The sequence below is a fragment of the Hemiscyllium ocellatum genome, chromosome 39, assembly GCF_020745735.1.
Source record: "Hemiscyllium ocellatum isolate sHemOce1 chromosome 39, sHemOce1.pat.X.cur, whole genome shotgun sequence".
In the NCBI taxonomy this organism is placed as follows: Eukaryota; Metazoa; Chordata; class Chondrichthyes; order Orectolobiformes; family Hemiscylliidae; genus Hemiscyllium; species Hemiscyllium ocellatum.
In genome coordinates this window covers 27210061-27217834 of record NC_083439.1, presented here as the reverse complement: position 1 = coordinate 27217834, position 7774 = coordinate 27210061, and the positions used below count along the sequence as shown (strand labels likewise).

Genomic DNA, 7774 nt, shown 5'->3' with positions numbered 1-7774 from the left:
ATGCACACACAGGCACAAGCCAAACAACCGCATTAATAATTAATGGGTTTATCAGTGACTAGTTTTTCCAATGTGAAATGCAAACTGAAACATTAAAGCCAAATAACTAATGCTGACCCAACTAGAATTATCACGAACTTGAGAAACATTTTCAAAAGACTTCAGCCTGATTTGAGCTGTTATACGCTATCCTGATCATTATTTTAAAATGAAAGTGTATATTTTATGGGATTTTTTTTAAGTTAGGGGATGTTAGTTATAAATGAACCATTAAAACCAGTTATCTTGAATGTCTACCATGTTGAACACTGATTTGTGCCGATTTGCCCCTTTTGCCAGGCTCCTGATCTCATATAGCAAGCAAAGATGGCATGTCTCACAGCAGAAGACCGCATCTGAAAATATCTCTTCAAGCCATGTTTGTATACTTAGAGTCATACAGCACCGAAACAGATGCTTCAGTCCAACTGGTACATGCCAAACATAATCCCAAATCAAACCAGTCACACCTGTCTGCGCTTGACCCATCTCCCTCCAAAAATATTTCTTATTCACATACTTTTCCAATGACTTTTAAGCATTGTAATTATACCCACCTCTACCACTTCCTCTCAAAATTCATTCCACAGTTGAACCACTCACTAAAAAAAGATACCTCTTGTGTCTTTTTTAAAACTCACCCTAAAAATATTCCCCCTCGTTTTGAAATCCCCCAAACTAGGGAAAAGACACTTGCCATTCATTCTATCTATCCTTGTCAAGATTTTCTAAACTTTTGTAAAGGTCACCCCTCAAACCCCTACCCTCCAGTGATAAAAGTCTCAGCCTATTCTCATAACTCAAACTCTCCAATCCAAGCAACATCCTGACAGGTCTGTTCTGAACCCACTCCAATGTGATAATATCCTTCCTATAATAGGGTGACCAGAACTGGACACAGTACTCCAGATGAGGTTTAAAAGCAAATCAATCACTAATACGAAACTACTCTGAATCAGGAGGCCTGGGCTCAAGTCCCACCTACTCCGGAGCAGCATAGCAACATCTCTGAACAGGTTGAGGAGGAAAAATATCTGTTACAAAAACTATGGAGTCAGAAGTGAGGACAAAATTAGCAGGAAAATCATAGCCTGTGACTTCGATTTGAACTTTCCTCAGATATGATTAGAATATAGGCTGCATCAAATAAAATATCTTTTAACATGGTGGCATTTTAATCATAAGTAAGTTATGACCCAACTTTATGAATAAGTATCCGAAAGTTTTCATGTTGTGTCAGAAGTCCATTTGCCTTGATTATCCCTGCTCAAAAAAACTGGCAATACATGAAGTTCTGCTGTTGTGTCTATCTCTGAGATAGTGTGGAGTGTTTAATCACATAGCACTCAGGCAGTGAAGTTATTTCACCGTTTATCATACCTCCAATAATTGAAACTCAATACTGTTTGTCTTTCTCTTACTGTTGTAGTCACTTTAAATTTCTTCAAAATCAATTTAAACGAGCCCAAATTTAGTGATCAATCCGATGAGTGACTAATTTATTCAGGAGAATAGGACACACCTGTGTGGCTTCAATTGGCTGCTGGCCCTGTTTCCTATTTACTAAAGGTAGATCAAAGCAGGGGATTGAAGCCAATTATAAAGTAAGGCACAGAGCATTAAATCAGTCAGTAAAAGAATACTTCATTTCCGAAGCAATGTCAGTCCTCTTTGTCATGTTTTGTTGTAGTCACAAGTTTATTATAATAGCTGGCTTAATTATACTGATCTACTGAGATTTTAGGTACGCGCTTATACTCATAAATTTGAGCATAGACCTGCGTCTGGCATTGCCTTGGCAAAACTAACACATTATGCAATGTATGTTTGGCACATATGGATGATATATTTGGAAACACATCATCAGCATCAGTTCATGAGTGTGCGCCAAGTTGGAGCTGATCAAATTCCTCATGTGTTTAAAAAAAGTTCACAGTTAAAAAGAGAGAAAAGGGGGGATTAAAAAGTCCCCTCAACTCTTATCGTTACCTAATAATCCTTTTGGGTAAAGATTTATTGTGTGTGGTAAGAGGTGTGGCATTTCCCTGTAGCAAGTCAAAAGGTTTAGACAATCCTTGATAATCCAATGCCAGAATAACCATCACATACAGAGAAATAAATTGATTGACAGGTACACCATCTCAAACGTGGCAGCCTGAGGGCTGAGACTGTGCCAGGTGTCGGGTTTTGACGGAATTCAAATTGGGTAATTTTGGGCAGATGCTGATTTGGGGCAATCCAAGCGAGGTCGGGTCAGGGTTCACTTGGAGAGTAAATATAGACCAACTTGCAAGCAATGGAACAAGTAACATGCAGTGACTGGCCAAATTATTTTAATTGAGTAAAATAAAAATGAACTAATGAATGGCACATTCCAAAAATGCCCAATTTTTGGGCAACATTGGTTTTCAGACAGCAGGTCTGGAGAGATCGTACCTGTAGTTGTGAATACTACTTTAGGGCGGCACGGTGGCACAGTGGTTAGCACTGCTGCCTCACAGCGCCAGGGACCTGGGTTCAATTCCCGCCTCAGGTGACTGACTGTGTGGAGTTTGCACGTTCTCCCCGTGTCTGCGTGGGTTTCCTCCGGGTGCTCCGGTTTCCTCCCACAGTCACAAAGATGTGCGGGTCAGGTGAATTGGCCATACTAAATTGCCTGTAGTGTTAGGTAATAGTGTTAGGGGTATGGGTGGGTTGCGCTTCGGCGGGTCGGTGTGGACTTGTTGGGCCGAAGGGCCTGTTTCCACACTGTAAGTAATCTAATCTAATTGTGCAGGTTCTTTGATCTACATGTAATTCTTTGCTAACATTGCAAATCTGCTTTCATTGTGATAGGATGAATGGATGAAATATGAAAATATATTAACTAAAAATGCTGGAAATCATAACAGGTCAGGCAGCATCCGTGGAGAGCGAGCAAACTAATGTTTTTCGGCTAGATGACTCTGATCAAGAGTCATCCAGACTCAAAATGTTAGTTTGCTCTCTCTCTCTCTCTCTCTCTCTCTCTCTCTCTCTCTCTCTCTCTCTCTCTCTCTCTCTCTCTCTCACAGATGCTGCCTGACCTCCTGTGATTTACAATATGTTGTGTTTTCAGTACCGAATCCCGATTCTGCAGTAATTTGTTCCTACATATACTTACTGATGGAAAGTTTTATCAATCACATGAATGTCTCCTTCACTGAAATCTCTAGTAACATTAGTGTTCGCTTATATCTGTATTTCTTAGAAGTTTAGATAAGATGGGGGCTCCACAGTTGATACCAACTCACTGAATGCAGTCCACAGGGCTAAGTTAAATAGATTTTTAAAGATTGAAGCTCAAATAGAACACTCCGACTGTGGACGTTCCACCCCCAATACTTACTGGTCGATACACCCAACAGGAAATTCTCTCATTTGTACATCAGCCCAGCTGCCTGGAAAGCGTGGTCCAAAATACCAACATTAACTTGGTTTTCTGTTGTGTAGGTTTGGACAGGGGATAAGACAAACTCAGTCTAGGGTTAGGCATTAAAAAACATGTGAAAGAAGCAGAGATAGATTTGGAGAGCAAGAGAAGTCTAGGGAAGAGCATTCAGCATTAAGAGCCTAGACAGCTTCGGATGCTGACAGTGGAGAGTTGGGTTAGTGAAGAGTTTTTTGAGGTTGTTAGACTGAAGGAGGTGGCAGCGAAAGGAAGTAGGAAGCACCATGTGCAAATTTGAACACGATGTTGGTGCACAGGGTGCCAGTCCACATCAGCAAGCACCAGAACAAGAGGATGGGATAAAGAATTTAACATAAAGCCTGTGAAACTTGAAATTAAATCAGAGGTTTTATGAAGTTCCACTTCACTACTTCTTTCAGGAGTTAATAAGATTTCATAAATTAATTTTTAAATCTCAGAGGAATTTTGGTTACCTCTCCAGTTCGATTTCAAAGTTGTTATCAGTTACAGATAAACAACTCCCTCAGATGTGTGGAATGGTGAAAGAAGCTAATTCTCTGACACAAGCAGCATATACTCTTACACAGAAATATTACTTCTGACAAGAATGCAATATTTTGTAGAGTTAAATGTATTTTTATATATTTTGATGGGTGATTATTGTACATTGGAGAACAAGTGTTCTGAGGATGTTCAGTTCCTTAAGATGTGCCCTGACAGTAAATTAGAAATTGCAGACCTATTCCCTGTATTGAAACATTTATAGCATTAGAGCCAGTACAGAGAAGAAAAATACTCTGATAAAATCCAAAACAAGTCTGGCAAAATATTTTTTGCAAATAAAGGCCAAATTAATTTTTGTCACAAAAACATTTGCATTTATATAGCAACTTTTTCAAAACAAGACATTCCAAAATGCTTTATAGCCATTGAAGTTTTCTTTTCAACATCAAACCAGTTGGAATGTAGGATCAGGAGGAGGCCATTCCAGCCCCTAGAACCTGTTCCACCATTCAATAAGATGATAGCTTCTCTGTGACCTAATTCCATGTATGGCCTATAGCCCATATTCTTTAATAGATTTTGCTTAAAATTTATCTCAGATTTAAAGTGAACAATTGATCCAGCATCCACTCTCGCTGTGGAAGCGAGTTCCAAAAATCTCTCATCCTTGGTGTATAGAAGTGCTTCCTAACATTTCTCCTGAAGGGTCCGGCCCGAAGTTTCAGGCTATTCTCTATAATTATAGAATCTACAAAAAATGGGAATATTTTATCTTTGTCTACCCTGTCTTTTCCTGTTAATATCTTGAAGACTTTGATCAGATCACTCTTTATCCTTTCAATTCCAGAGAAAGCAGGCCTCAATTGTATAATCTCTCCTTAAAGTTCAGGTATCATTCTTGTAAACTTGCACTGTATTCCCTACACCACCAATGTATCTTTACTATGGGTGGTGCAGGTCTGCTCACAGCACTCTAAGTGTGATCTAACCAGGGTTTTGTATAACTGCAGCATAACTTCTACACCTGATACTTCAGTGCCTTAGATAGAATCATAGAGTTGTACAGTACAGAAACAGACCCTTTCGTCCAACTCATCCATGCCGATCAGATATGCTAACCTAATCTAGTCCCATTTCCTAGCACTTGGCCCATATCCCTCTAAACCCTTCCTATTCATAAACCCATCCAGATGCCTTTTAACTATAGTAATTGTACCAGTCTCTGCCACTTCCTCTGGCAGCTCATTCCATACACGCACCACTCTCCATGTAAAAACCCTTCCCCTAAACCTATGTCCTCCAGTTCTGGACTTCCCCACCCCAGGGAAAACACCATGTTTATTTACCTTATCCATGCCCCTCATGATTTTATTAACCTTTATAAGGTCACTCCTCAGCCTCTGATACTCCAGGGAAAACAGCGCCAGCCTATTCAGCCTCTCCCTGTAGCTCAAATCTTTCAACCCTAGCAACATCCTTATAAATCTTTTCTGAACCCTTTCACAACATCCTTCCAATAGGAGGGAGACTAAAATTGCACTAAACATTGCAAAAGTGGCCTAATCAACGTCCTGTGCAGCCAACTCCTATAGACAAATTTCTGACCAATAGTGAAAAAGCACACCAAATGCCTTTTCACTATCCTATCTACCTGTGACTCCACTTTCAAGGAGGTATGAACCTGCACTCCGAAGTCTCTTTGTTCAACAACACTCCCTTGGACGTTACCATTAACTGTATAAGTCCTGCTAAGATTTGCTTTCACAAAATGCAGCACCTCGCATTTATCTGAATTAAACTCCATCTGCCACTCCTCAGCCCATTGGCCCATCTGATCAAGATCCCATTGTACTCTGAGGTAACCTTCTTTGTTGTCCACTGCACTTCCAATTTTGGTGTCATTTTGCAAACTTACTAGCTATACCTCCTATGTTCATCCAAATAATTTGTATAAATGATGAAAAGCAGTGGACCCAGCACCGATCCTTGTGGCACACCACTGGTCACAGGCTGTCAGTCTGAAAAGCAACCCTCCACGGCCACCCTCTGTCTTTTATCTTTGAGCTAGTTCTGTATCCAAATGGCTAGTTCTCCCTGTATTCCATGAGCTCCAACCTTACTAACCAGTTTACCATGGGGAACCTTGTCGAACTCCCTATAGATCATGTCCACCATTCTCTTTGATTCTTTGATTCTTTCATCAATTCTCTTTGATACTTCTTGAAGAAATCAATCAAGTTTGTAATACATAATTTCCCATGCAGAAAACCATGCTGACTATCCCTAATCAGTCCTAGCCTTTTCACATACATGTAAATCCTGTCCCTCAGAATTCCCTCCAACAACTTGCCCACAACCTATGTCAGGCTCACCGATCTATTGTTCCCTGGACTTTCCTTACCATCATTCTTAAATAGTGGCACCATATTAGCCAACCTCTAGTCTTCTGGCACCTCACCTGTGACTATCAATGATACAAATATCTCAGCAAGGGGCTCAGCAATCACTTCCATAGCTTCTCACAGAGTGGGAAGAGGTGATTTATCCACTTTTATGTGTTTCAAGACATCCAGCACCAACTCCTCTGTAATAATTACATTTTTCAAGATGTCACCAGCTATTTCCCTACATTATATATCGTCCATGTTCTTCTCCACAGTAAACACTGATGCAAAATGCTCAGTTAGTATCTCCCCGATCTCCTGCAGCTCCAAACAAAGGCTGCATTGCTGATCTCTGAGGGGCCCTATTCAATCCCTACTTACCCTCTTAGAACATAGAACAATACAGTGCAGTACAGGCCCTTCAACCCTCAATGTTGCCCTGACCTGTGAACTATTCCCAGCTCATCCCCCTACACTATCCCAACATCATCCATGTGCTTATCTAAGGATTGTTCAAATCTCCCTAATGTGGCTGAGTTAACTACATTGGCAGGTAGGGCATTCCATGCCCTTACCACTCTCTGAGTAAAGAACCTGCCTCTGACATCTGTCTTAAATCTATCACCCCTCAATTTGTAGTTATGCCCCCTAGTATAAGCTGACTTCATCATCCTCGGAAAAAGACTTGCACTCTCTACCCTATCTAATCCTCTGATCATCTTGTATGTCTGTATCAAATCCCCCCTTAGCCTTCTTCTTTCCAATGAGAACAGACTCAAGTCTCTCAGCCTTTCCTCATAAGACCTTCCCTTCAGTCTAGGCAACATTCTGGTAAATCTCCTCTGCACCTTTTCCAATGCTTCCACATCCTTCCCAAAATATAGCGACCAGAACTGTGCTGCCACACAAGCGTTTTGTGTATTTGCAGCATGAAAACAAAGAAGGGAGTGCTCAAGCACTGCTGCTTTTGCCAAAACCCAGGATTGAATCAGGGACCTTTAGATCTTCAGTCTAATGTTCTCCCAACTGAGCTATTTCAGCTTGTTTTTACTGTATTTATAAAATCCCTTCAGATTCTCCTTAACCCTAATTGCCAAAGCTATCTCATGTCCCCTCTTTGCCCACCAGGATTTACTTGATCACTCCTGCCTATACATGTCACATGCTTCCATCTTTTTCTTAACCAAAACCTCAATTTCTCTCATCATCCAGCATTGCCAACAAATTGTGCACAGACAACAATGACCTGGCAATCTGTACCTTTAGAGACTGCAGTTGAGGAATAAATATTTGTCACTATCCCTCTCCCCTATATTTCTTTGAAATAGTGCCCATTACATCTTTTATATGCACCTGAGAGAGATGGTAGGGTCTGAGTATAATGGCTCATTCAACATTCTGCATCTCGGATACTGCA

General features: G+C 40.7%; 1 non-coding gene across 1 annotated transcript; it reads right to left on the bottom strand.

Moving 5' to 3' along the window:
• Positions 1–7325: 7325 nt before the first annotated feature.
• On the bottom strand, positions 7326–7398 carry trnaf-gaa (transfer RNA phenylalanine (anticodon GAA)). The gene has a single exon. It is a non-coding gene; the product is annotated as a tRNA-Phe (tRNA).
• Between the last annotated feature and the right edge of the window lie 376 nt (positions 7399–7774).